General features: G+C 43.9%; 1 long non-coding RNA gene across 21 annotated transcripts in view; it reads right to left on the reverse strand.

The window, feature by feature from the left end:
• LOC141726978 (uncharacterized) overlaps positions 1-19,556 on the reverse strand; it is a 95,618-nt gene extending 76,062 nt beyond the window's left edge. For 15 of the 21 annotated variants that reach the window (XR_012577943.1, XR_012577952.1, XR_012577947.1 and 12 more), the window contains exons 1-2: positions 11,869-19,556; positions 10,082-11,369 (exon numbers count right to left, since the gene is read on the reverse strand). This is a non-coding gene — a long non-coding RNA (uncharacterized LOC141726978). The remainder of the gene's footprint in view (positions 1-10,081; positions 11,370-11,868) is intronic. The other 6 variants (XR_012577935.1, XR_012577936.1, XR_012577942.1 and 3 more) reach the window with 6 other exon arrangements.
• Positions 19,557-26,464: the final 6,908 nt, after the last annotated feature.

The following is a 26,464-nucleotide window of genomic DNA, read 5'->3' on the forward strand; positions in this document are numbered from 1 at the left end:
CCACGAGAATCAAGTATGTGAGGAGTAAGAATAGCAAGAACAGGAGCTGTGAACACTTCAAGGAATCTGAAGCGAAGAAATCAAAGTAAAGTGCTTAGTCATCAAAAGGATGGCTTATGAGAGACCAGATGTAATTAGTGTCTGAACCTCCCCTGGTGTATATGAACACCAGGAAGTCTGTGATAACCTAAGTGAATCAGACAGTTGGTGTAATTTCACCCTGATACAGCCTGTAGGCAATGAATTTAGGCTCTTCTCTCAAGATTTCCCCTCCATTATCTTCTGCCCTGAACACAGTCCACAGCTTGATCTTAGCTAAGGGCAAGGTGGGTGACCAGGAGAGACATTCCTGCTTGCCACACATCTGGGAAATCAGGTGCTTTGGAGGGAGAGAGAGAAGTTAGATTCCCTGAAGTCTCTACATTTCAGAACAAACATCTGTCTCAAGTATGACCTAAACCTCTGTCAGATACACTTGTGAAGTGTGTCTGAATTTGTAGTAGGAGCCCAGCACATCCCTCTGGCAGGGAGGGATGATCATGGACAGAAAGCAGTTCCTGTTCCCCATAACAAATATCTAACTGGCATATTAGGGACAAGATTAGGAGTTTTAAATAGAATTGATTCAGAAATACTGATGAATAAACTGGCTGCTGCAGCAGGTAGCCTAACAAAATTGAAGCAGCCTTTATAGTAATCTCTACTGGCATTAGGAACTAGCCAGTGACAGATTTCAAAAGTACTGCCAAAGTAAAGAAGAATGAACAGGCCGGGGACCAAGACCACAAATTGATAGTAGAAGCACTTAGTATAGTTCAAGATAATGTGTCTTTAGCTTTCAGTTGTATACAAGCACAGTTATGGATACAAGCAACAGCAGCTCTGATCATATAGGAAAGGGGTGAAGGTAATTTTCCAGCTGAAATTCAGAAAATTGAATGGGATAATGCAATTGATTTTGAAAAAAAGTTTTAATCCTGGTGGATTATGGTGAATTTCACCTATGATCCTATTTCTAATGTGGCCACTGCCTTTGTGCTTACCATATGTAATGCCACTGTTTATGTTATCCATCCCATCATTGCCCTAAGATTAAACCATGAAGAAACAACACTCTATCCTTCAGAACATAGAGTGTGGGCACAAAAAGATGAATGAAAAGTGGCAGGTAGTAAACTTAGAATCCTGCATTACTAGAGAACAAATGGGATTCATTTGTGAAAGCAATACTGCTAATGCCCAGGATGTGTTTGGACACTGAACAGAGTATTTGTCACTTTGAAATTCATCCAGTCACTGACCAGAAAACTGTGCTCGTATATACTGGAAAAGGGTGTATGTTTGAGAACTGCTTGTGCTGCTGTACAAATTAATAGCAATGATGTTATTCTGTCTAGTAGAAACCATTCTAATCTCTGTATTTGTATTTGTAATTTTGTTAAGATTATTGGGTGTGATTTTTCGTATTTGGTACCAGTAACATCCCACCAGCTGATTACAGCCAATTACACAATGTATCACAGACTACCACCTACCCCTATCGGGGTGAACCTTACATTGGTAAAACAATTAATTAAGCACCAAGACCTATTAGAAGTCTTGAAAGAAATCCGAGAAAGTAGAAAGAAAACCTTAATTACTGTCCAACATGGTACAAAAGAAATAACCAGAGTTCTACAAAGAATAAAATACGGATAATCACTGGTGAGATGTGATCTTTGGGTGATCACCAACTGCAAATAGAACCTTTGATAAGTTGTGCCACCCTATTCTAGTTTTACTAATATTAGTTGAGATAAGCTTGGGATTATCTATTACATTGTTAATTTGGAACTGGAGAATGCTACAACGAATAGCTGTACTAACCTCTTTGTCAAATGTACATGGTAAAGCGCTAAAAGACACTTATTGTCGTGGAAATTTTCCTTAAGTAAAAGAATTTACTTATTTCCTAGGAAAGGGGGGAATGAGACAGAATATCCATCCTGAACTAGGTAAAGTGTCTAGGAGAGGTGAAAGGTCTGTGGAGCTAAAGCTGAAGGAGAGGCCGCATTCCAGAGACAGCAAGGAGACAGAGAAAGAAAAACAGAAAAACCACGAGGTCAATCTGCCCCCGACTTAGGAATTCCTTCGATAAAGAAGAATTAGTGCTAAATGTCATGTGGAATGAATATGTATGAACTTAATTTGAAACTGTATGCATATGCATTTGGAAGGGGGGATAAAAAGGAGACTCAGAGTCTCCAGGCGCACGCATGCCCTTTTGGGGAGTCTTGCGTCCGGCGCGCGTCGTAATAAAGCATACCGGGCTTTACAACTTTTACAAATTGTGAGGTTTCTTCTTTTCTCCGCAAAACACCCCTACTTCAACTTCTCTTTCTTCTCACTTGTTTTCTTGTTTTTTTTTGTTGTTTTTTTCTTTTTTTGTTTTGTTTTGTTTTTTGTTTGTTTTTTTTTTTTTTTTTTGTTTCAACACACCTGAGACGGTATGAGGTGAACCTAATTTACTTCCAAAAGTAAGCTTACAACTTTCTTTTACTCGGATTGCAGTAGCTGTTATAACTTAAATACATACTGGCTAGCTGTGGCTTACTGGGTCTAACATCTTTGATATATAAGCTACTAGATATATTTTTTTACTGTTCCTCACTCCTGAATTAAAATTTTAGGAGCTACTCCATTTCCTGTATTTATGTATAAATGATAAAGGATTGTTCTAACAAGGGCAAGCTTAAAGCTGTTACTTAGGCTAGTTTTAACTTAACTCTTTTAATTTAACAATATCTTCCTTGCTCCGTTTTATATCATCTCCTTCTGTCAATTTTTCATACACAAATTTTGCTGCTTGTGTGTACCTCTCAATCCATAATCTATAATATTTCAATAATCTAGGTAATTTTCTGATCTCCCTCTTTGAAGAGGGAGGGAGGAGGAATAAAAATCTTGCAATTTTCTCATGGTTGGGTTACCAGCTACTTTTATTAATAAGAGTCTAAGATATTTTACCACTGGGTAGTGAGTCTGAGTTTTTATTAACCTCCCTAAAATCTTGTACTAGTCTATAGCTCTCACTGGATTTCTTTACTGGGGGAATAGGGGTATTATGAGGAGACATACAAGGTTCTAATGCCCCATCCTTTATCAGTCCTTCTATTACTGGCTTCAAACCTTCCCGTCCTTCTAAAGATACAGGATACTGATGTACACATATGGGACAATCTTCTCTCTCAGTTGTAACCCTTATGGGGTCAATATCTAATCCTCTTGGCCTAATTTTAAAACTCTAGCTGTCATTTTCCCATTTTCTGGTAAAACTCCTGTTTTAATTGCACCTGTAAGACTCTTCCCAATAAGTTGCTACCTGCCCCTGGGACGAATAAGACATCCCCCATCCAAATTTTAGTTTCTTCCCTCAATTACCGCATCTTTAATGACCGGAACTGTAAAACTTTCTCCTTTTGCCCCTGTTACTTTCACTGTACGTTTGCTCACACTATAGCCTTTTGGAATATTTAAGAGGCAGGTTCTTTCTGCCCCTGTGTCTACAACAAATTCCAATTCTTGTTCTTGGGGACCCACTTTTAAAGTTATCACAGGCTCCAGATGGTATTTGTCCCCTAAAAAATAAAGCCTATGACCTCCCTATTTCTCCTCTGTGCCTGATAGTGGAGCCCTGGAAAAAGTTAAAGATAGAATCTAAAATGTTAGTCTTTGTGCTTTCCCAGATCAACTGCACCTGCGTAAACAGTATGATAAATTATATAATTGTTAGATGTGATGATTGTTTAGTAATTAAATATAATTATTCTATAACCATAAGAAGAATAATGAGAAACTATGTTGGAAATTCAGAGAGGGGCTAAATTTATGTATACAATAGAACAATATAAGTTTAATAATTAACATGAAAGTTAGATAATGATAGAGTATACAAACATGATCATTTCGGATGTATGGTCGGAGTCAGATTTGGGTTGAATATACCCCTGACACCCAGAGCTCTTAATAAAAAGCACCGCATATAATCCCCCATGATTATGTGCTTTTGAACGCTAACATGCCCATCTCTTTGAAGATTTTCAGATCTTCTGCTTGCTTAGGACCATTTTCCTATTTCTCTTAAGTTTGTTTATCTATTTAGTTGGATTTTCTGCTTTTCCCTTCTAAAAGCTGTCCCTTAAAAACCTTTTTTCTTTCATTTCGCCTCTGATATGCTGTCTTATTTATTCTTTTGATGATGTAATTACAATAATTACTCATGTATTAGATTGTGCCTGGGCCAGTCTGACCCTCGCTGCTATGCCGAAGGCAGCATCTGTGGTGTATCACCCCAGAGACACCTTTAGCTTGCTGGTGGTTGCAGCCGGGCACTAAACAAGTCCAGGCTTGTTAGGAACTCCGTTTACCTCAGAAAGAAGGCTTCAGGAGAAGGTGAAGAGAAAAAAAGGAGAGGATTCTGCTGGAGGGTTATATCCAGTGGTTTGTTCCATGGTTACAGAGGTCTGAATCTTGGGAAGAGCTCCAACAGAATACGACCGCATGGCCTGCTTCACCTTTTAAGCTCAGGGGGAGGGGAGGGGAGGGGACAGGTGAGCCACCAACCAGGTGGGACGGGCGGGGTCTCAAGGGACGAGGGACACCTAGACAGGCCAATGACCTCTGGGCCTGAGGGGCATCCTTTGAACTTGCCCAGCCGCACGACACCTTGTTGGAATGTTAAACCTGATTGACAGGACTCACTCAGCAAGGGACGAGGGGGGGAGGTGAAGAGGGTATTGGTACACCTGGGGAAGGGACCTAAAAGTTTGAAACACACCACAACATCCCCTCATTATTTTGACCCCACTCAGGACTTACAGTTGGCATTTTGTCTTCTCTGGGGGTCCCTGTGGATTATCTTTTTTTTCCCAAGCTTTTATTCCAGCTTCTCTGATTAATTGCCTTTCTTCCTGAGAAAAATATTATTTTCATTATAGACCACACCTCTTCTCAAGTATAAACTGTAATAAACGAATTCACCAAATTTAAGAGTCGTATAATTATCTTTATTATTATGCAAGCAAGAGTAAGCAAGGTTCAGTGCTGGGCGGCCAGGAGTCCCCGCTCCTCTTAGGTGCACGCCTTTCCCCCTTTAAAGTTCGCTTTTTATTGTCCCTTTCTTCCGGATTCCTGGATGACGTGGTCTGTCTTCTGCGCTCGCTCCTCCGGTTGCTAGGGGGTCTTTCTCTGCCTTCTGGTGGTCGTGGGATGAAGGCCCCAAGTTTTCCTCTTTGGCCGCTTTCCTTATAAGGCATATCTATAAGTCTAAATTCTACAAGCTAAGCAATTCTTGCAAGGTTAGTAATTGTTACCAGATGTAGCTGTATCTAGTTACAGAGGGTCTCCTATACTTATGAGGGGGGTTTGTAAACAAAGCAATTCTTACGCAGTTAAAGGTTTTACCATATGTGACTGCACATAGGTATATATTATATCCTGCTAAACAAGAGCTGTTTAGCTGTTGTTTTATAATTTAAATTATCTAGCTATTAATGAACAAACGTATTGCTACTTATTACATAAATGTTTGGACCTAAATATTGGTCTAATTGTTCAGCTATGCCTATGGGATCCTCCAAATATCCCTTTTATGTATTTCTTAAAATTTCTGACCTCAGACGAAGTCTAAGGGACATTTTCAAACCCCGGTCCCCCCCTGCTATGGGAACCTCTCTTAATGGAAATAGACCAATCCCTTTATCTCATTCTTTTTGGATTTTTATCTTCTATAGCCTTTCTCCCCTATTTTTAGGAAGAATGAGGACAGCGCTTTCTTTTAATTGAACTTGCAGTGTTTCGATAAGGTGATTCCTTTAGAGAGTTCCCCTGACCAGCCGGAGCTGTGGTTACCAAGGGAACGGGGCTCGGGGCAGGACGGGTGGAACTCGGCATGACTCTGAGTCTCGGTCCGCTAAAGGTGGGGTCTGCAGCCGGGATCGCCCGAGGGGCTGTTCCGGTGCAGGCCGAGCTGGAGCGTGGATCGCCTCCACATGGCTAATGGTGGCTTATCCGGCAGAGACAAAGCAGACGACTGACCCTGGCTGCAGCGGCGGTAGCCGACCAGAGTCAGGGCAGCCGGGGATGGGACAGACGGGACAGACGGGACCTCCCCCTCGGTGCGGTCAGCGCGGTAACCACGTTTCCACACGGCAGGACAGACCCACACTCCCCTCGGCGCGGCCAGCGTAGCGGCCGTGGGCCAGGCGGCCGGGACTGAGGCAGACGGACTGTGCCGGAGCCGGCACAGGGGCTGGGAGGGTGGTGCAGCTGTGAACGAGTGGGGGAACAAACGGGAATGGATGAAGTAATATTTTGATATTTTGCTCCCAGCCCTTTTCTTTCGCCATTTTTCTTTTATTGCTTTTTAAAGATGTTATTTTTTAAAAGCCTCCGCCCCCTTCCCCCCCCCCCCCCAGCATGTGGTATATTCTTTTTCTTCTGGATTAAACGGTTTTTTACAAATACATCCAGAGCTTAACAAATCCAAACTTCTGCTTGGATACTTTGAAATGGTCGACGAGTATGATAAAGCCCCGATCTTGGCCTTATCAACTGATCGATGCAGGATGGTCCGGGTACTCAGATCCTCTGGGAGACCGAGTGCCCGAATACCCAGTCAGCTCGCAGCCGTGGCTACCCTTAGCAAGCTCAGTGATTGTCAGCTCTTTTGTGATTATCAGCTGTCTTAGGATTTCAGCTCGAGCTGGCTTACTAGGGCGCCCTTGGCTGAGGCAGAAGCAGACAAGAGAGAAGAGAAGGAGAGGTCCTGGCATTCCACAGCGATGGTTTACTGGGGAGTCTGTGAAGGGTTCCAGTGACAGCTCTTCTGTCGAATGGGCTAAAACAGCCCCTTTTTATAGGGTATAGGGGGATCCAAACTTGTCCCATAGTAAGGGTCAGGGAGAATGACCTAAGAAGTTACAGAGATAAGCTATGGGGTGGGGGGGTCGAAGACAGGAGCTTATTTTGCTGTCTCATCATGACTCAGTAGTTCTCAGCCCTCCATGGAGCTCTAGCCAGCTCCATAGAGTCTGCTACAGATGACCTAACTCAAGACCTTCTCATGTTGTTTTTCTCATCACCCTTTTATTTATCCTTTGGCAAATTATACATCTTTCAGTTACTTGTTTTTCTACTCCAAAAATCCTAATGCACTCATGGTTACTTAAAAAAATGAAAAAATGATCACACAAAGCCTGAGTATCCCACTGGGCTTCTTGATACATGTCTTCTACTATTCCCTAGTAAGCATTTTATAATCTAATTGTCTTCCATCAAGATGTTTCTATTTCCCCGATTTATCTTGTTCATCACCTGTCTTGTTTTAATTCCTTTTTACTCTGCTTCCCTAAACTTTGGAATTTCCAATTTTTCCTCATTTGGAGTTAATATTAACTCTTTCAGCTCCATTTTCTTCTGCATCTTTAGCTTCCGGATCTGCCAAATTATTTTCTCTTATTTCTGGGGTCTTTACCTTTTGGTGGCCCTTAATATGTATTATAGCTATCTCTCTTAGGTAATTTTAATGCCTCTAAAACCTCTAAAATAAGTCCCTCATGTACTAATCCTTTTCCTCTTGGATTAAGTAATCTCCCTTTTTAAATTTTTCTTAAGGTGTGTGCTACTCTAAAGGCATACCTTGAATCAATATATAACTCCTTTTGTGTTAAATATTCTAATGCTCTTCTTAAAGTATATAATTCACAAGCTTGCATGTTTTTCTCATCAACTTCTGCATGCCCTGTATTTTGCAAGGAGTTGTATTTCTGTTTGCTAACATAACTCCCAAAGGGCTACCTTGGGGGTATCTCTTCTAGTATGCTTTTATTCCCCTTTTTTTCCCTGTATCCAACTTACTGGTTTTCTGTTCCACTTTCAAGATCTTATCTATTCATCCCCTGCCTCTGTTTCTCACTTTCACTAACAGCTTAAATACCGCTTTTCTTTCAACTACTTACATCCAAAAAAACCCCTTTTTCTCACCCTACTTTTCAATACAATCCACCTCTCTCCAAGGAGATATGGTAAGGCTTAAAATGCACAATCCACATTACCTATACTTTCATTCGTCTACATTCACTCACTTTTATTCCTCATTCACTTTCACACATTCCTTCACACCCTCAAGACAAAAAGTGGATCCCTGTCACCAGAAAATCACAGGTCCCTGTGGCTCCCCCTCGCCTTGGGGTTGGCCTCCGGGGTCTCAGTATCGCCAGGCCTCCAGGAAGGGCCCTGACTCTGGTTGCCTCTGATGCCAGTTCACCTGTGAGGCTGTCTGCGTGTCACTCACGCTCTTCAGCTAGGGCCCCTTCACACGCTCAGGGAACAATATCCTGGCTTGCAGGTCACTCACTCCTCTTTCCACTGCCCACCCGGGAAGTCAAGGCTGATTTTGTGTGTGACTCACTCTCACACACACAAGACAACAATAAGGTACCTTTTACTTTCATATCACCTATTATAAGTTTAGGTGTTACTGGCCAGTCCCGGTACAACTGGATATCCCTCAACCCAGCTGTGTTGTCCAACCCCAGATGCTCTTGGGCATTTTTCCCTCAACCAAGCGGTGTGGTACAACTACAGATGCTGTTGGGCATTTAATGTTTTTTGGCTGTGTTGTCCAACCCCGGATGATCTTGGGTATGTCCTCACTCCGGCAGAATTCTGCTCAACCCTGCTCTTGGATGCTCTTGGAATGTAAATCCCTCAACCCAGCAAGTTCTTAGGGGCCCCTCCTGTCCCGTTTCCTAGTGGATTGGGCTAGAAAACATTGCTCCCTACCTCTGAGGGGTCCAACCCCTCCCTAAGACCCAGTCCCAGTTACCCCGGGAGATTCTTTCACTCCTCTAATCACTTGCTTTGTCTCTTTACTGGTCGTTTTTCTCCCGAAAAGACAGAAACGCAGCATGGGAGATTCCAGCACTCACTTGGCAGGTCTGGGACAACCAGTCCGCCTCTCATTCGCAAACATTCATCTCCCCCACTGCCCCCCCGAGAAATACTTACCAATCCGTTTTCCTTCCCGGGTTCTTCGTGCACACTACTAGTCTTAGGGGGCCAAATACCGCGGTTTTAGGGAGCCTTTTTCCCTTCTCTTTGTTTTATTGTCTCCTTTTGTCCACCGATCGTAACCTGCATCTGTCGGTCACAGTAGTGGAAACAGAGCAAGGCTGCCAAATAGGGCAGGGCGCACCTTCCCCACTCTGACTCTCCTAAAGCACCGGCAGTGAAGTGATAGTAACCATCCTCTGCTACCATAATTGTGAAAAACGCCAATCACTTGTTTTTAAAATTTCAAAAGTTTAATAGTAATAAAATGGTTATAAAAATAGTAATACAATTAGAGTAATAATAATTTGGACAATCTGAATTAGGACAATATGAGACAATAAAAACAAAGACTTACGGACATCCGGGTACCTTTTTCTGGGCATCATGAGCCCGAAAAAGGACACCCATTAACAAAGGATTAACCCTTAAAAGCAATAGCCTGTTGCATATTCATACACTTCATACATGATGCATAAATTCCATTCAAATACAGGATTCTGTAGTCATCATCAACTTCTTCCTCCGAATCCTAACAGCTCCTCTGAGGCGGGAAGAAGTTAGTTTCTTCTGATAAGAGGGCAATAAATTCTTTTTCTCTGAAAGATTTAGGTGTCCTGTGGCTGCTATCTCGCTGCGAGTCTTTTAAACAAAGCATCTTACATAGCATAGTTTCTATTTCAACAATTTTTATAACCTAAAACTATATTTAACACAGAACTTAAGAGAATTAATACAGCATTACTTTCTAACTCAACACATATAATATTAATTTTAATATTTGCAATAAGCCAACCATAAAATTCGCATTTTTCACATCGATTCACTTCCGCCTTTTCCTTCACTGCCTGCCCCCACCATGCTGCCAGTGTCTCGGCAATTCCCCCGGCTTTTCGCCCCTCCCCTGCCCCTCACAGCTGTGGACCAAGCCACAGCCTCTCAGGACCCCACTCCTCCCTCCCCGCGAATGAGAGCAGGACACACAGGGTACCTCAAGGCACAGCAGGGAAGGTGTTGTCCCCAGAGGAATGTTGATCTTCAGATTTCACGGCACGGTTGGGCGGGCTCCCAGCTGGGGATCTTCTTCAGCGCCACAGCTCGTGTCCTGGATGGGAGCCAGGCCAGCTGGAGCCAGCGGAGCCTGCGGGGACGCATCCCCGGCTGGCGCTGCAGGCACCGCTGCTGATGAACCAGCTTCAGGCTGCGGTGCAGGGGGGCTGGATGTACTCTCCAGCGCAGGGCTGCCAGCCGCTGTCACGGAACTGGCTGCCTCTCTTGTCTTGCGGTGCAGGAGGGGGTGAACCCAGCGGCAGGGCCGACCCACACACACCACACGACGAGGAGGAGGAGGAGGCGATGGTGCCTCTTGCGCTGGCGAATGCAAAGGGGCAGCAGCGACCGCGGAAGCGGAGTTGCTAAAGGCTTCAGTCCCTCCTGCGCATGCTCCGGGAAGCCCGGAGCGAGCCGCTCTGAGTGCTCAGTGGGCAATGTCGCCCCCCCCCGCCCCGCCGTGCGGGGAGTGCAGGGAAGGAAGGACCCAGCGGCGGCTGTCCGTGAAAACATCGGTCCTCCGTGAAAACATCGGTCCCCGGCTGGCCACCCGCCCGGGGGGAGGTGCTCCTCCACGTCCAAGTCGGACGTGTCCACTGAGGTGGATTCGCTTTCCAATGGGGTCTGGCCCCTCACTGCCCTGAAAGCATTGGTCAGATCAGTAGTAGTCAAGGTACATTCGCATCTCCCATGAGTTCCCTGCAGAGACAGAGACCCAGTGAGTCCAAGGCCCACGTGAAATAAACAGGGCAGGAGACTTTTTTTCCTTTTAATGCCTTTATTAAAAGTGATCAGCTCAAGATTGGGAAGCTCGACGGGTCTGCAGTCTCCGTCGTCTCTTCCAGGGTGACTCGCAGGAGGAGGATATGCGCAGCTTTGTCCACTAGGGGCAGAGCTGGGGGTTCAGCCCTCGTGGGAGCATTTTGGGCGTGACCCAGGTGTTGATGACCGTCCCTTTCCTCTCCAGGTCCCGGTTTCGGGATGACTCCCGTGCTCAGGGTGAGGGACCACGAAGGTGTTCAGCATCTCTGCAGGCTCAGCACTCCGCTCCTCACGTCTAGACATCACTCCAATTTCTCAACTCTATATTGGCTCGTTGTTTTCGGGGTCTTTTCAGTACGTTTGGAGTAGTAGTCCCTCATGGCATGCTGGTCTTGAGGTTATTTTGCATAGCCCCCTCCTAGTCTGGTCCCCTCTCGTCACTGCCTGGGGAGGGTCCACTCCCTTCACTGTTTTGGGAGAAGAGCCATTAACCCAGCCCCTGCCAGGGCCCTCACCAATACAAAAAAAAAACCATTTAACGACAACGACTTGTAATTATCCTAACAAACAGGTAGCAGGTAGCACTTCAGCACCAACAGTGGTCTGCCTAGTCTTTGTAACCTTTTTCTTCAACAAAAAATTGGCAGGTTTTTTTGTTCTTAACACGACAGATCCAGGGAGGATTCCACATCCACGGGGAAGCCATGAACTTTTGCCCAACTGAAAAGCCTGTAGAGAGCATCTTCCGACACAGGAAGTCTCTTATGACGAATCATATGTTCCCACACTGTAAGGGTTACATGCTCTGGCATAGAAATTTGGCCACCCATTTTGCAGGCACCTTTTCTCAACCGCACTCCGGGTTGCGAGCAGTGCTACTGTTGGGAGATTTAAGGCTACGGGGCCAAAACATGGTCCGAAGGGACCGATCTTCTCTAGGAAGACACGGGGAAAGATTACTGTTACCTTTCCGGAAAAGCACAAGGTGTCCGGTTACCAGCAGGCTGCCCGGTGCATCGCAGGTCCTAGCGGGGTCAGACGGAGTCTCAGTGGGGTCCCAGCAAGGTCCTGAGGCGTCTCCCATCCTGCGACTCCACAAAGGGTTGCCGGACGTGATTTCTGCGAGAGTTCAGCCTCGGCTGCAAACACAGTCGAATCCATTAGGGTCCTGGTTCTTCAGCCTAGGTTGCACCCAATATCGGGGTCACCAATTATCACTGAAGGAGTCTCTGTATCACCTTTGTCTGTCCCCGATACCCCTTTGGTGATAGTAACCAAAGATAAGTTCATCCCTATAGGCAGAGGTGATATTTCTTGGACAGTAATTAAATTATTAAATTCACCTTTATATGTTGGTATGATACAACACGTGACTGATAGGAAAAATTACATCCGTCAATTTTGACACAGTTACAAATGCCCAAGTTAAACTGAGTTTCATTCACAGTGATCTCATCCACCATTATAGTGGGACATGCTGTTCTGAGGCAGACACAACCTTGTCTTGTGTACATAAGCAAGGTTGTCTGGTTAATGGGATGCATTTCAAAGTGACATGCTTTGCTCTGTATCTAAACAAATATCTTTATCATTACTTACATTGCCTTAACATATAAACCCCAATTGTTCCCTCATTGATCAGGGTTCAAAGTTAATAGTTCGCCACATTCCTTCGACCTTTCGTGCCCACATTCTGTGTTCAAAAGGATATAGTATGGTCTCCTTGTGATTTAGTCCTAAAGGAACAATTGGATGTGTTAAGTGTTATAGGTTAGTTGCGGTGGGGAATGAATCACTGTCTAATAAGTCCAAATAAAATGAAATTTATTAATTGATAGAGCAAGAGATAATAGGCAAAGTCAGCGCCCCGGGCGCGCTGGGCGACAGGAGAGTCTCCGCTCTAACACTGTCGCACTCTTCTGATTTTCTGTGGAGTTCTTATACAGTCCTGCTTCCGGGCTGATGTGTAGTACTCTGCGTATTCTTCTGTGTTTAGGTGGTCATAGTCCACCTCCCGGGGTCTGAAGATGAAGGTTGGTAATTTTCCTTTGTCTGATTCCTGGAATTCTTAGACTCAATCTGCTGAGTTCCTGGAATCCTAGGTTTACTGAGCGGATAAGCTGATACTGTGTTATCAATCATAGCAAACCCCCCACCCATATTAACAGTTTACTAAACAGATAAACAAATGTTTGTGAAACCTATTGTCTTTTGGTTTCATCTTCCTTATTCTTTAAAGTCTGGAAATTTACTTAAACAAACTAGAGGTGTTGCAACAGTCTTACTGGAATTACTTTGTCAGCTTTGATGAACAAACTTTAAAGTTTTAACCCATTACATTAAGCTTACTGATGCATCATATATGGTTAAAACAAAAGCTGTTACTATACTTGTTGTGGGATCATAAGTAAAATTAAGTAAAACTCACCAGAACTGAAGTCCTTTTTCTAAATCCAAGTGCAGCGAGGGTGTGGTCTTAAGGTCAGGTGTCCGGCTGGCAGAAGGGCAGCCAACACCCAACTGCAAATGTGTGAACACCCCTCAGTGTCAGAAGGCTTCGGGCTGTGCTCACAGCGGACGGAATTGCTGCTGGCCGACGAGAGTAAAGAGTCCGGACACTCACTGGGGACTTGTCAGATTTATTGTCAACCAGGGAGTGACAGACACCCAGATGTTGAATCTAACGTGTCTGTCGCAGACATTTCTTCATAGAAATCCTTTCTTTGGGATTTGTCCATCTTCTGGGAAGCAGAGCCCCAGAAAAAGAATGTAAACAAATTGATATTGGCTGTTGTGAAATGTGGCAGGTGATCCTGTGATTGGTTCATCTTCCATGTGTATCATTAAGGGCCAATCACAGGAGCAGCTCAGGGACAGATTGCCTGGACACAGAACTTTGTTATTCATTCCTTCTATTCTATTCTTAGCTTAGCAGCTCTCTGCAAGCTCTCTCTTTATTACTTTTAGTATAATGTATTATATATCATATATCAATAAATCCAGCCTTCTGATCAAGAAACAAGATTCTCGTCCTTCTCTCACCACAGCGACCGCCTCGGGTCGCTGTAATACGTGTCTGCCAGTGAGTGACCCCAAACAAAGGGTGCAACAGGATTATAAAGGGGGGAGGAATTCATGGGAGGGGTTTACAAGGAACCAATAGGGGAAGGCAAGGGAGTGGACTTAGGATACCGGGCATGAGAGAAAACCCAATAGAAACAATGTAAAGGAGGGGCCCCGGAGCCACAGCCAATCAAGTCTCCCTAAGCACAGAAGATTCTGGCAAACTAGGAGGAGTGGGGAGTGATTGACTGCGCCCAGGGAGGAGAACAAATTTACATATAAGGAAACACAGGGGAGGGGAAATTATATAACAGAGAGGATTGACATAAATTGTGGCGGGAGTAACCAAGGTAACCAAATGACAGACAATACCATGGCGGGAAGAACTGGTGAGGGCAGAGCCATTACAGAAAATGGGGGAGTGATACAGAAAATAGGGGAGTAATTAAATAAACTAACAGAACACACTACAACATCCAAGGCATTATCACAAATAACTTTTTGAATTTCAGCAGAGAATATGCCTTCTCTGTCTCTAATAATTGAAGCTGCCACTGATTGCATCCATAACTGTGCCTATGTACACCCAAAAGCTAAAGAAATGCTCACACTAGCTGTGCCTAAAGCATCAATTGTCAACTGATGATCTCATTCTTCCATATTTTCCCATTCTGGTAATATTTTGGACAATTTCCACTGGCTGGTACCTAATGCCAACAAGGAAGATGGTAAAGGTTGTTGCAATTTAACCATATCGCTACCAAGTGCTATCAATTTGTTCATTAATACTTCTGAATCCATTGTTTTTAGAACCCCTAGTCTTGTTCCCAATAATCCAGTAAGGTCTTTATTCTGTCTAGTCATATAAGGCATATGCTTCTGCAGCGAGGTAGTCCAGTCTATAAAAGAGGTCCTTAAAAATGGAGCACACTCGGGCCGAGGGGCAGAGGCATTCACTTGCATTGCCATCTCTACCTGTTTTAATGACCACTTTGGATTAATCAGCAATTTTTGAATTCCGGCCTTCTTAACAGCATATGGTCCAATTTTGGTAATTATGGGAACCATGGGTTCTAGAGTGATTTGAGTAGTCATGGTTTCTCTCAGTGTTGGTTCTGGTTGAGTTATTTTAACCCTATCCATTCGGGGAGCAGTACAAAACTGAGTTATAATCAATCTTAAAATCTTTGATCGCACAACCTTCTGTTTTGAGTCTAAACTCTGGGCAATTAATTAAGCATTTGTCACAGCATTCAGGGTCAATTTGATTAGGTTTCATGGGTTTTTTATGAGATTCATGGAACCCATCCTGGACAAACGCATATTCACATCCCCAAATAGCTTTCCTTTCCCACACAGCTGCATTTGTAACTCTTAGCATCTGATACAGAGACTTATGGGAGTCGGAGTCATAAGCTTTCCCTTGGCACCAGTCACATTGTATGCAAGTGGTACTGCATTAGCTGTGGTTGTAGTGATAATCACAAATTCTACAACTCTCCAGGCTACACCCACTTGATTATCCATTATAACTACAAACTTTTATTCTTAAACTATGCTTATCATTTTACCCACACCCTATTTATTTTCCTGAGAAAGTTTTAATTTCAGTTCATTGTCACCTGGTATAGCTTTCCAGAGTCCTTTGGGAGCCTTCTTCACTTGGGAATGATGGATCCAGGTGCTTTGTTCCTTAATCTTGATTGCAGTGAAGGTGGTGAGGAGCACTTGGAATGGTCCCCCCCACTGCGGTTCCAGAGTCTTCTCTGCAAAAGACTTAACATATACATAATCCCCAGGCTGTGCATCATGTAGTGGTCCATCTAATTCTCGGCTTTGAGCCCCAGTCACATGTTTCTCAATTTCTCAAAGTTGTTTGTTTAGGGCCACTACATATTTGTGTAGAGTTTCTTCCCCTACTTGAGTGGGTGTTGTCCCTTCTTGAATTCCATAGGGCCTTCCATACAGTATTTCAAAGGGACTCAATTTTTTTTTTACTCTTGGTTTGGTCCGGATTTGTAATAATGCTAATAGAAGAGCCTGAGGCCAAGGTAACTTTGCCTCTTGTCCCAGTCTTATTATTTGCCGCTTAATCAAGTGATTCATTTTCTCCACTTGACTGCTTGACTGAGGATGATAGTATGAAGTTCCCAGTCTATGCCTAAATGGTGGTTAATTTGATGCACAATTTTTGAAATAAAATGTGGCCCTCTCTCTGAAGACATTGTGGCTGGGACTCCAAAGTATGGTATTATTTCTTGTAACAATGCTTTGGTTACCTCCCACGCTTTGTCAGTTCTCGTAGGGAAAGCTTCTGGCCACTCTGAAGAGGTATCTGTTAACACCAAAGGGTATCGATAACCCCCTTTCCTGGGTAGTTCTGAAAAATCAATTTGCCATTGCTGTCCAGGTCCATATCCTTTTCCAATTTGCCCAAGTTTTGGTTTAGGAATATTTTTGGGATTAGTTTGGAGTCAAAGGCTACACTGACGAGTCACCTGAATCACTGTACCTGTCAAATTTCTGGCTAGGATTCTGTCTTTCCAGTAATTACACAAGGCATCTATTCCCCAATGTTTTTTCTCATGTTCATCTTTCACTAATGACCATAGCATATAAGAGGGGATGACAAGTCTTCCTTTCCCTTCATTTGTAACAGCTCACCCCTCTTGATTATAACTTACATTTTCTTTCTCAATAAGCCTTTTTTCTTTTTTTACTGTACCTTGGCTTACCTTCAATAGAAATTTGTCCATCTGGGATTAAGCCTGCCTCAACTGTCTCAACAACTTCACCTTTAGCTGCTTCTTTTGCCTTTCTGTCCACCAGCTCATTCCCTTCCTCCAATTCAGAGCTCACTTTTTGGTGCACCTTGATGTGCATGATGGCTACCTTTTCAGGTAGCTGGACTGCCTCCAACAGTTTTATTACCTCTTGTGCATGTTTAATGCTTTTTCCTTGTGAGTTCAACAGTCCTCTTTCCTTCCAGATGGCTCCATGCGCATGGACTACCCCAAATGCGTACCTCGAGTCTGTGTAAATATTTATTTGCTTTCCTTTTGCCAGCTCCAAAGCCCAGGTTAAGGCAATTATTTCAGCTTTCTGTGCCGAGGTGTTGGTTGGTAATGATCCAGACTATTACCTCTCTGCTTGTGGTAACTGCATATCCAGCATGCCTTTTTCCACTGATGATATAGCTGCTTCCATCAGTAAACCAGGTCTCAGTGTCTTTGAGAGGGGTGTCCTTCAGATCTGGGTGACTGGAGTAGGTAACTTCGATAATCTCCAGGCAATCACGGATCACCGGTTCTCCCATACTGCCACTGAGGAAAGAAGCTGGGTTCACAATGTTATTTACCACAATTTCTGCATCATCTTGTTCTACCATTATGGCTTGGTATTTCAAGAATCTCTGTGGGGAGAGCCAATGTCCCCCCTTTACTTCCAGCACTGCAGACACTGTGTGGGACACTAGCACAGTCATCCTCTGGCCCAGGGTGAACTTGCATGCTTCCTGGATGTTCACTGCCACAACCACTCTGAGGTATCCTGGCCATCCCTTAGCCACTGCATCCAGCTGCTTAGAGAGGTAGGTGACTGCCCTGCGCTACGGGCCCAAATCTTGTGCTAGCATCCCAAAGCAATTCCCTACTTTTTGTGAGAAAACCAAAAGAATGGTTTACTCACATCTGGAAGTCCCAGGGCTGGAGCTGACATGAGGGCCTTCTTCAGTTGGCCGAAGGCTCATGTTTCTTTTTGTCCATTGGAGGTCTCTGTTTCCTTCCGTAATCAAGGCATATAGGGATTTGACTAACAGTCCGTAATTATAAACCCACAGCCTGCACTACCCAGTCATGCTTTAAAAGGTTTTTAGTTCTTTTACTGTCTGAGGCTTTGGGGTCTGGCATATTGCTTCCTTGCAATCTCATCTTAAAGTTCTTTGTCCAGCACCAACCTCGTAGCTCAAATAAACAACTGTTTGTTTCACCGTTTGGGCTTTGTTCTGGGATACTCTATACTCCTGTCAGCCCAAAAAATTTAAGAGGCTTACCGTCCACTCCATACATGCCTCTTGAGTTTTGGTAGCTACCAGGAAATTGTCCACATACTGTAACAGCTGTCCTTCTGATGGAGCTTCCCAGGATTCCAGATCTTTTGCTAGTTGTTCTCCAAATATTGTAGGGGACTTCTTGATCTCTTGTGGCAGAACTCACCATGTGAGCTGGGTTTTGTGTACAGTTTTGGGGTTTTCCCATTCAAATGTAAAAATTTTCTGGCTGGCCTCACGGAGAGGAAGGCAAAAGAAAGCATCTTTCAGATCTAAAACAGTAAAGCATGTTAGTTCAGATGGTAAACAAGTTAACAGAGTATAGGGGTTGGCAACCACTGGGTATAAATCCTCAGTTATCTTATTAACAGCTCTTAAATCTTGTACTATTCAGTATGATCTATCAGACTTTTTAACAGGTAAAATAGGTGTATTGAACTCAGACTGGCACTCTTTTAATAGCCCTATCTGTAAAAAGTATTCGATTACTGGGCTAATCCCTTCTTTGTCTTCCTTTCTCAAAGGGTACTGCTTGAGCCTAACTGGTTGTTTTCCTTCTTTAAGCCTAATTTGCACTGGGGGTGCATTCTTTGCTCTCCCTGGTATGTTAGAAGCCCACACCCCAGGAAACACCTGTTCCAGTATTTTCCTGTGAATCTCATCCTCACTTCCAACTTTAGCCTCATTGGTTATTAGCATCAGGCTTAACAATTACACATATTGCTGGTCCTTAACCTCTAAAGTAATCTCTCCATTTTTGAATATTATTTTTGCTTCTAATTGTTCCAATAAATCTCTACCCAAAAGTACTGATGGAGCATTGGGCATATATAAGAACTTATGAATTCCCCATTTTTTCCCAAGTTTATATTTCAATGGCCTACAAAAAGAAGCTCTTTCAGATTGGCCAGTTGTCCCTTTTACCATTACATAATCATCTGTTATTGTTATTAAAGCTTTATTTAACATCAAATACGTTGCTCCTGTGTCTATCAGAAATTCCATTTCCTTTTCTTTGTTCCCTAGTGTCCAGATTTAGAGCAAATTTGGGGAAGAATCCCCCAAAGGAGCTCCAGTGGGAAAAGCAGATCCAATCAGCCCCTCCCCCCAACTGGTCCGGGAGGGAAAAAATATCTCCTTGGAGAAAGGTGGAAAAAAACTGTTTATTAAACAATAATACCAAAACAATATCAAGCAATGAGACCCCTTGCCACTCTAAAAGAGATGACAAACTGAGAAAACCCCGGGTTCAAGCAGCAGCTCACTCAGTGTCTGATCAGTCCCTCCGGTGCCGGAATTGTCGCAGGCCAGGCCTGGCCCAGTGGGCCACAGCTGCAGCTGCTGGTGCTCTCCTGGGTGTTCAGTCCAGAGCAGTTTCAAGAGGTCCAAAGAAAAAGGACAAAAAACAGTCCAGGGAACTTTATTGCCTCAGCTAGCTGAAACTAACTAAAAAGCAAAAGAAGAGCTCTGTCCCGCTGTCTGTTCATCCACAGACAACACAGCCCAGGAGCAGGAATGTGGAGGAGGAGTGCAGTGTCTGAAAACAAACTGCGCAGTTCTTCTCTCCCCCCCCTCCCCCCCCCCCCGTTCACTCTCTGTAACACTCTTAAAGGTACAAAACTTATTATTCAACATAAACAGAATGAGACGATTTGGGATAAAAGCATCATATAGTCAACCCAGGACACCTAGTTTCATTATAACCAGAGGGTCTTCTAGGGTAAGATCCTCCAGCCCACATCAATTTTCCTTAGCATGAGCAACCATCACCCCCCCTTTTTGATCTCTTCTTTGTTCATCACCGTTTCTTCATTCTGGGCACTGGTTTTTCCAGTGTCAAACTCTCTTACAGAATGCACATTGATCTCTCCTTAGCCAAGGCAGTCCCTGCCTTAGTGGCCCTTGTCCACATTTCCCTTTTCCTTCTTCCCTTACTACTGCTAATAATTTTTTTTATCCCTTCTTTGCACTTTTATTCCCAGTTACTAAATACTCTTCATGCCTCTTCTAGCAAAGTCTCTACATCCGGCACTGTCAGACCCTGTATTTTCTGAAGTTTGTGTCTAATGTCCCCTGTAGATTGTCCTAAGAATAAACCCACTACATGCTGTATCCCTTCCTCGGATTCAGGATCTAAAGTTGTATAATGAATCATTCCATCCCACAAATGTTCTAGAAATTCAGAAGGTGTTTCGGAGGGACTTTGCTTAATTGTATTTCAGGCTGACCAGTTTACTGTTTTAGGAATTGCCCTTTCTAACCCCCTTACTACGAAGTCTTGATAATCCTCTAGTCTTTCCATATCACTACCATTGTTAGCATTCCAATGTGGATCCTGAAGAGGAAAGACATCTCTTATATCACTCTGTGTTATTCTACAAGCCCCCTGCTACCTTTAAAACCAACTGTTTTTCTGTTTCAGTTAAGGCATCCAATAACAACTGGAGATCTGACCAATCAGGTTGATGCTGTTTAATCATAAACTTTAATTTCTTTGCAATGCCTATCGGGTCACTCAGATAATGTTTAGCAATCTTTTCCCAAACCTCTAAATCCGTTGTAGAAAAAGGAATTTTAACTAACATTGTCTTCCCTTCAGGACCTACTGCCTCCCTCAAAGGTGGTTGTATAATTTTCTTAGTTTGTTTCCGAGTCCAGAATGCTATAGGACCCTCTGGAGAGGGCTCCTCTTGTTCACTGTCACTGCTGGGTAGTTGGAAAGATTTAGGAGTAGTCGAGGTGGGGGATAGAAGCTGGAGTTGAACTTGAGATAGAAACTGGAGTGGATTCAGCTGAGCTTAAAACCGGAGCTGGAGTTGAAATAGAAATAGCTTTGTTTAAAGCTGGAGTTGAAATAATAGTGGCTTTAATTGGAGTGGGGGATGGAATATGAGCTGAAGTTTGGACAGAGGTGTTAGAGGGTGGAGCAAGAGCTGGAGTTGGAACTGAGGGTGAAGTCTTGGGAGATAGAATAAGAGTTGGAGCTGGAGTTGAGGTTGTCCCCAAATTTGCTGCCCCTCTCTGCCCCCCTTGCCTTCTAGAGGGTGGTTCAAACAAATCCCCTAACTCTTGCTCCAGTGAGTCAGCCGGGTATACCTTGTCTGGGTGTGTGCAGGGTTGATTTATGGAGCATGCACTACAACACCATTTCAGCCTTCCCCCACTAGCCTCATTATCTTTTTCCAGGGCCAACACAAAGGGGTCAGAGGAAGCCCTGAGTCCTTAATCCTTCTGCCACTCAGGGTGAATCTGGAGGGAGAAAAACATGTCACTTTTCCCCATTTTTTTCACATCTCAAAAACAACATAAGCTGTAACTAAGTCTCATCATGTAGGGTTCCAGTTGGAGGCCACCTGACCCCCTCTTCAAGCCTATAGAGTGGCCACCACTTTGTGGAAAATTTCAAGAGGATCCTTTTATTTTCTATCCCTCCATACCCTACTAGTTCCTTCCAGTGTGCTAAAATACACCCTAAAGGACTACTTTGGGGATCTCTTTACTCTGGTTGCTTCCCATTGCTCCCCTTCTCCTTAACAAAACCAGCACTCTACTCCAATCCTTGTTACCACCTCCTTTGCTTCTTGTCTTGCTTCCACCCAAACCTGGCTCCACAGATTCACACAGTCCTTTCCCAGTCTTCTTCTCGCAGAGCCCACAGCTTGGGTACTAAATGTGACTTTCTGCACACCAGCTTTAAAATCCTTGATTCTAAATCAGCTCGATCAGGGAGCTGTTGACACTGGGCACACTCTCTGTACCAGTTAGCAAAAACCCAATAATAACGTCCTGCACAAAACTTATACTGCAGTAACACCCATGGACAATGCTAACCTCGAGATGCACCAAAAGCTGCAAGAAAATTCCCACAAATGCAAGCTATTCCATTCGCCCCTTCTTGACTCTCTAAATTTTCCACAGCTGGTTGCTCCCAATCCAAAGCCACTAGTCTCCCAGCAGACGTTTGATATAAACCTTCTAAATATATTCTCCCATTTCCCCTGTCTGTCCACCAGTTTACTGAGTTCACAAACTCCCATGAGTTGAGCCCAAACCACTGCAGCAAAGGAGTTTCTCCTATCTGTCTGGTCAGATTGGATTCTGAGACCAAAACTACCCCTATTATAATTACAAACACAATCCCCGTACCTAAAACCACAAGTGAGCCCTTAGCAAAGCCTGCAAACAAACCACTTTTACTACTTCACACTTCAACGTGTGCTACACTTTGACATGAGATGGCAGTGTTGCCTCAAAAAACCACCACAGCTCCAAACACAATTACAACATATTATTCCTGTGGGAAACGCTTCATACAATCTAACGATATACAAACGCACTACACTAAAGCACTCAACTTCTGTATTTCAAATTCCATAAACATAAACACCTAAACAGCAAAGCACCGCTCCTATAATTTTTCAGAGTCCAAATGCTTTTAATGTGAGCACCGGGTATTACAGTAAATTCTGTCCCCCGTAACCAAAACACACACACAGTCACACACACACACACACACAGAGTCACAGCGGGGAGGGGATTTTATTAAGGATCATGCACCTTACTTGGTTTGTTTTTCCCCAGCTGTTTCAGTCACCCGAAAACAGAACGGCGGGTCCAAACTCCCACTTGTGTCATGCTAACAGCACGTCTCAACAAACGCTCTCACAATCGTTCTCATAGTCAGGACACATTCACAATAGCATAACAGCTTTAGACCAGGATTTGCCCTTATGATTGGCAGCCCCAATTACTACCAGACTGAGGGGGTCCACAACCCAAGCTGGTCTCACAGTCGAGCAAAGTCTCCTCCTGCCTGGATCGCCAATTGAATCTTTAAAACTGAAAATCACAGACAAAGACTCTCTAACTACTCAAAGTAAGAAAGTAATATGTTTATTACACTGGCGAGCGGCACCGTGGGGATCATCCCCGATATGCATGACCACACCACACAAGGATTTTTGCCTTCTATTTATTTCCCAAAATAATATATATGCATAACCCCAGAACCTCCCATCCCCGCTTTGTATTAAAATGAGGTTATTAGTCATTCACGCGTGCACAGTTCTTCTCTTGAATTGGGTCGATGGTCTCAAATTGGGTCAGTGGTCCCAGGGATGAAGTCAAAAAGGTCTTAGTCAGGTCTCTGTGACCCTCTGGCACGATCTAAAGCCCCCTGCTTTGTGATGGATGAACATAGAGTCCAGGTGCTGGGCATTGTTCCACTGGTTTCAATATGTTCCTATAATGGTTCACTTGCTCCACTTCCTTCTACAAATGAGCTCATCTAATAATCATTAACCTATCATTGGTGTATCTAACTTCAATATGAATTGGTTCTGACCCTCAGCTATAATCTTAACCATTTAAAATCATGATTCACTATTAATATTTTCTGCAAGGCTTGCCCGAATAAAACCAGATACTCTGTATATCCCTGTGGGAGGACAGTCCAGGTCAATTGCTGTTCTACAATTTTCCCTCCTTCCTCCTGTTCCCACTCTAAGGTAAAATTCTGTTTACTGTCCTCTTTAATAGGACACCCCCAGAAAGCATCCTTCAAATCCAGTACTGAATAATACTGATGTGAAGAAAGGATCTGATTCAGGATGGTATAGGGATCCAGAACTGGGGGATGCCTTGGTTTGACAATTTCATTTATTATTCTTAAGTCCTTCACCATTCTGTAGGTTCCATCTGGTTTCTCAACTGGAAGGATAGGGATGTTATAGGGAGACATACATGGCTTCAAAAGATCTGCCTTTAGAAGTGACGCAATGACACGTTGCAACCCCTTCCTTCCTTCCCTTGAAATAGGAGATTGCTTTTTAGACACCACTTGTCCTCGTTGCTTCAAAGTAATTTGAGGAGGCGCTATGTCTAGTTTTCCATATTTCCCTGGGGCTGCCCAAACTTCTGGATTTATTTCAGCATAAGCCTTCTCAGGCACTTTACACAAAGATATCACAGTATTAGCCTCTGTATCATTTTTCACAACACTAATTTGCATTCCTACTTGAGCCATCAAATTCCTTCCCAGTAAATTACAATCACATTTAGGAACAAAAAGGAATTTATGCATTTCAAACTTATCCCCTGTCATGATCCACTAGTACAAGCAGGGTTCGTGATGGTTCGTTTTACCGATCTCAGTACAAAAGACACACAGCAGGGGACTTTCAGGATTAATCAGAACAAATCCACTTTCTATTGAGTGCCCACAGCAAATGTGATAGAAGGATTAGAAAGGAGATAAAGGATAGAGAGAGAGTGAAAAAGAGAGGGGGGGAAGAGCTACCAAGGGAGAGATTAAATCCTCGTGCTACAGCCAATAGATCTGTCTTGTCACGTCGGGAACAATCTCAAGATCTTTGGTTAACTCAGGGGTCTTTTATAGTCTTCTGCCAGGGGAAGGGGATGTCGAGGGAACAGGTACAGAACAGTGGATAATAAGTCCATTGAGAATAAGTACAGACAGTCCAGTTCCGAACAGGACAAACCAGTCCCAGCAGTGAGTGGGGCCCATTGTTTCAGGACTGGTTCCCATGGGAAACCAGTCTTGGTCCAGCAAACACACCTGCAGGCTACCCTTGGCAGACATTCCGATTCAGTCAGGCCAGAGTCCCTGTGTTAGAATTTTAAGGGTCTCAGTCCCAGTCCTTGGGGGGGGGGACTTCAATCTCAGTCCTTGATGGCGGTCATGAGGCAGATGAGGGATCTTCTGTGGTGAATCACCAAAGTTACCTTAGAAAGTTACTTTTTATAGTTTTTCTCTAAAGGGAGTGGCATCTGGCCAAGAGGTGGGGAAATTCATGGGCTATTGTGATTAGCGGGGATCGTGAAGCAGGTGTAAATGTACAGAGCAGGCTGCTACTTGCCAGGCCCTGCTCAAAGCAGTGTACCATGGCAGCACAGCAAGCACACCTGAAAACAATCACTTGGCAAGCATCCACCTCAACCAGGCCAGAACTCCGATCGGGGTATTCAGGATCTTAGTCTCTGTGAGGCAAATGAGGGAAACTTTGGACCGTCTCTTACATCCCCCCCATCTACTAACAGCAGTTGAATAAAATACTCCTGCTCTTTCTTTCCACTCACTCCTTGAATAATCAAGGATCTTTCTGACAATTTTTGGGATGAAAGGAATGAAGGATTTGTCCTTACAAACAAACTGTAGGTCTGCTGAAAAATAAAATTAGATACTGAGATGGGGATGTGACAGCCTGGTCAGAGAGAGAGAAAGCTAGATAAGTTTTCCCAGAATCAGCCAGGCAGACTTTAGGGAGTTGAAGATAAACACTGATAGCTTATTATTAAAAACAACCTGCAGGTGTTGTTTTTCCTACTGTCTGTTTTCTTGTTATTCTCATAAGATTGTTTATAAATGGGCATCTTTTAATTAGCCAATCAGGTGAAATAGATTGATAAAATGACCAATTAGGTCTACCTGTATCATTAGGTAATAGGTATCAAGCATTTAGAGAAGTCTGTACCTCTCAAGTACCTCAGACAATGGGGAAAGACAGAAGGAAACGTGGCTGGGAAATTAGAATAAAAAGGAGGCTGCATACTCCAAAAATTTGAGAGACCCCAGGGGAAATGCCCCATGACTTCTCTCTTTCTTTGAATAAAGTTAAAGGATTCCTCAGTGTCCTGGGGTGATGTTATGATGCTTGTATCCCCATTCATCTGTTCTGTGCCTTTAAGACCGGCTCTGAAGAGTGGAAGTTTTGTTTGGGTTTCTCTTATCAGGGACACAGAGACAAGCAGTAGGGCTGTTTTTCACTTCTTGCTTTCAGCTTGCTGCTTTGCTTGCTCCCTTTTCTGCTCTTGCTTCTGCTCTGCTTTGGCCTCTGCTTATTAGCTAGTTCTAGCTAAACAGTCCACATTCCTTCCTGGACTGTTTCTCCTCTCCTGTATCTGTGACCATATCGAACCTGCTCCGGACTGGGACCCGGGAACACCAAAGGTTTGGCTGAAGCAGCTGCCCCAGTGCCGGAGGGACTGAGAACAGAGCAACCACCCCCGAAAGAGACTTTGTGATTTTGTCATCTTTCTCAGAGCGGTGTCATTGGGTATTGTTCATTTTGTGTGCTGGGCCAGTCAAATAAACAGGTTCTTTCCACCTCTCTCCAAGGAATTTTCTCCCGAACCGGTTGGGGGGAGGGGCCATGTGGGTTTGCTTTCTGGAGGGGCCCTCCTTTGCAGATTCTTTAACAAATTTGCCCTAAACCAGGACACTCAGTCACCTTTTTGGACATAAACCTAGGGTGTTTGTGGATTAATTTTCCTGACAGGGATAAAATTTAAAGTGGATCAAGGGGCCCCTGTGTCTACCAGAAAATATACCTCCTCTTGATCTGGACCCACCTTAAAAGTTAACAAGGGCTCCAGTGTGGTGGGTCCCTGGTATAATGGGAGCCCCTGACACTCCTAACAATCCATTTCCAT

This window comes from Zonotrichia albicollis, chromosome W (assembly GCF_047830755.1).
Source record: "Zonotrichia albicollis isolate bZonAlb1 chromosome W, bZonAlb1.hap1, whole genome shotgun sequence".
NCBI classification, from domain to species: domain Eukaryota; kingdom Metazoa; phylum Chordata; class Aves; order Passeriformes; family Passerellidae; genus Zonotrichia; species Zonotrichia albicollis.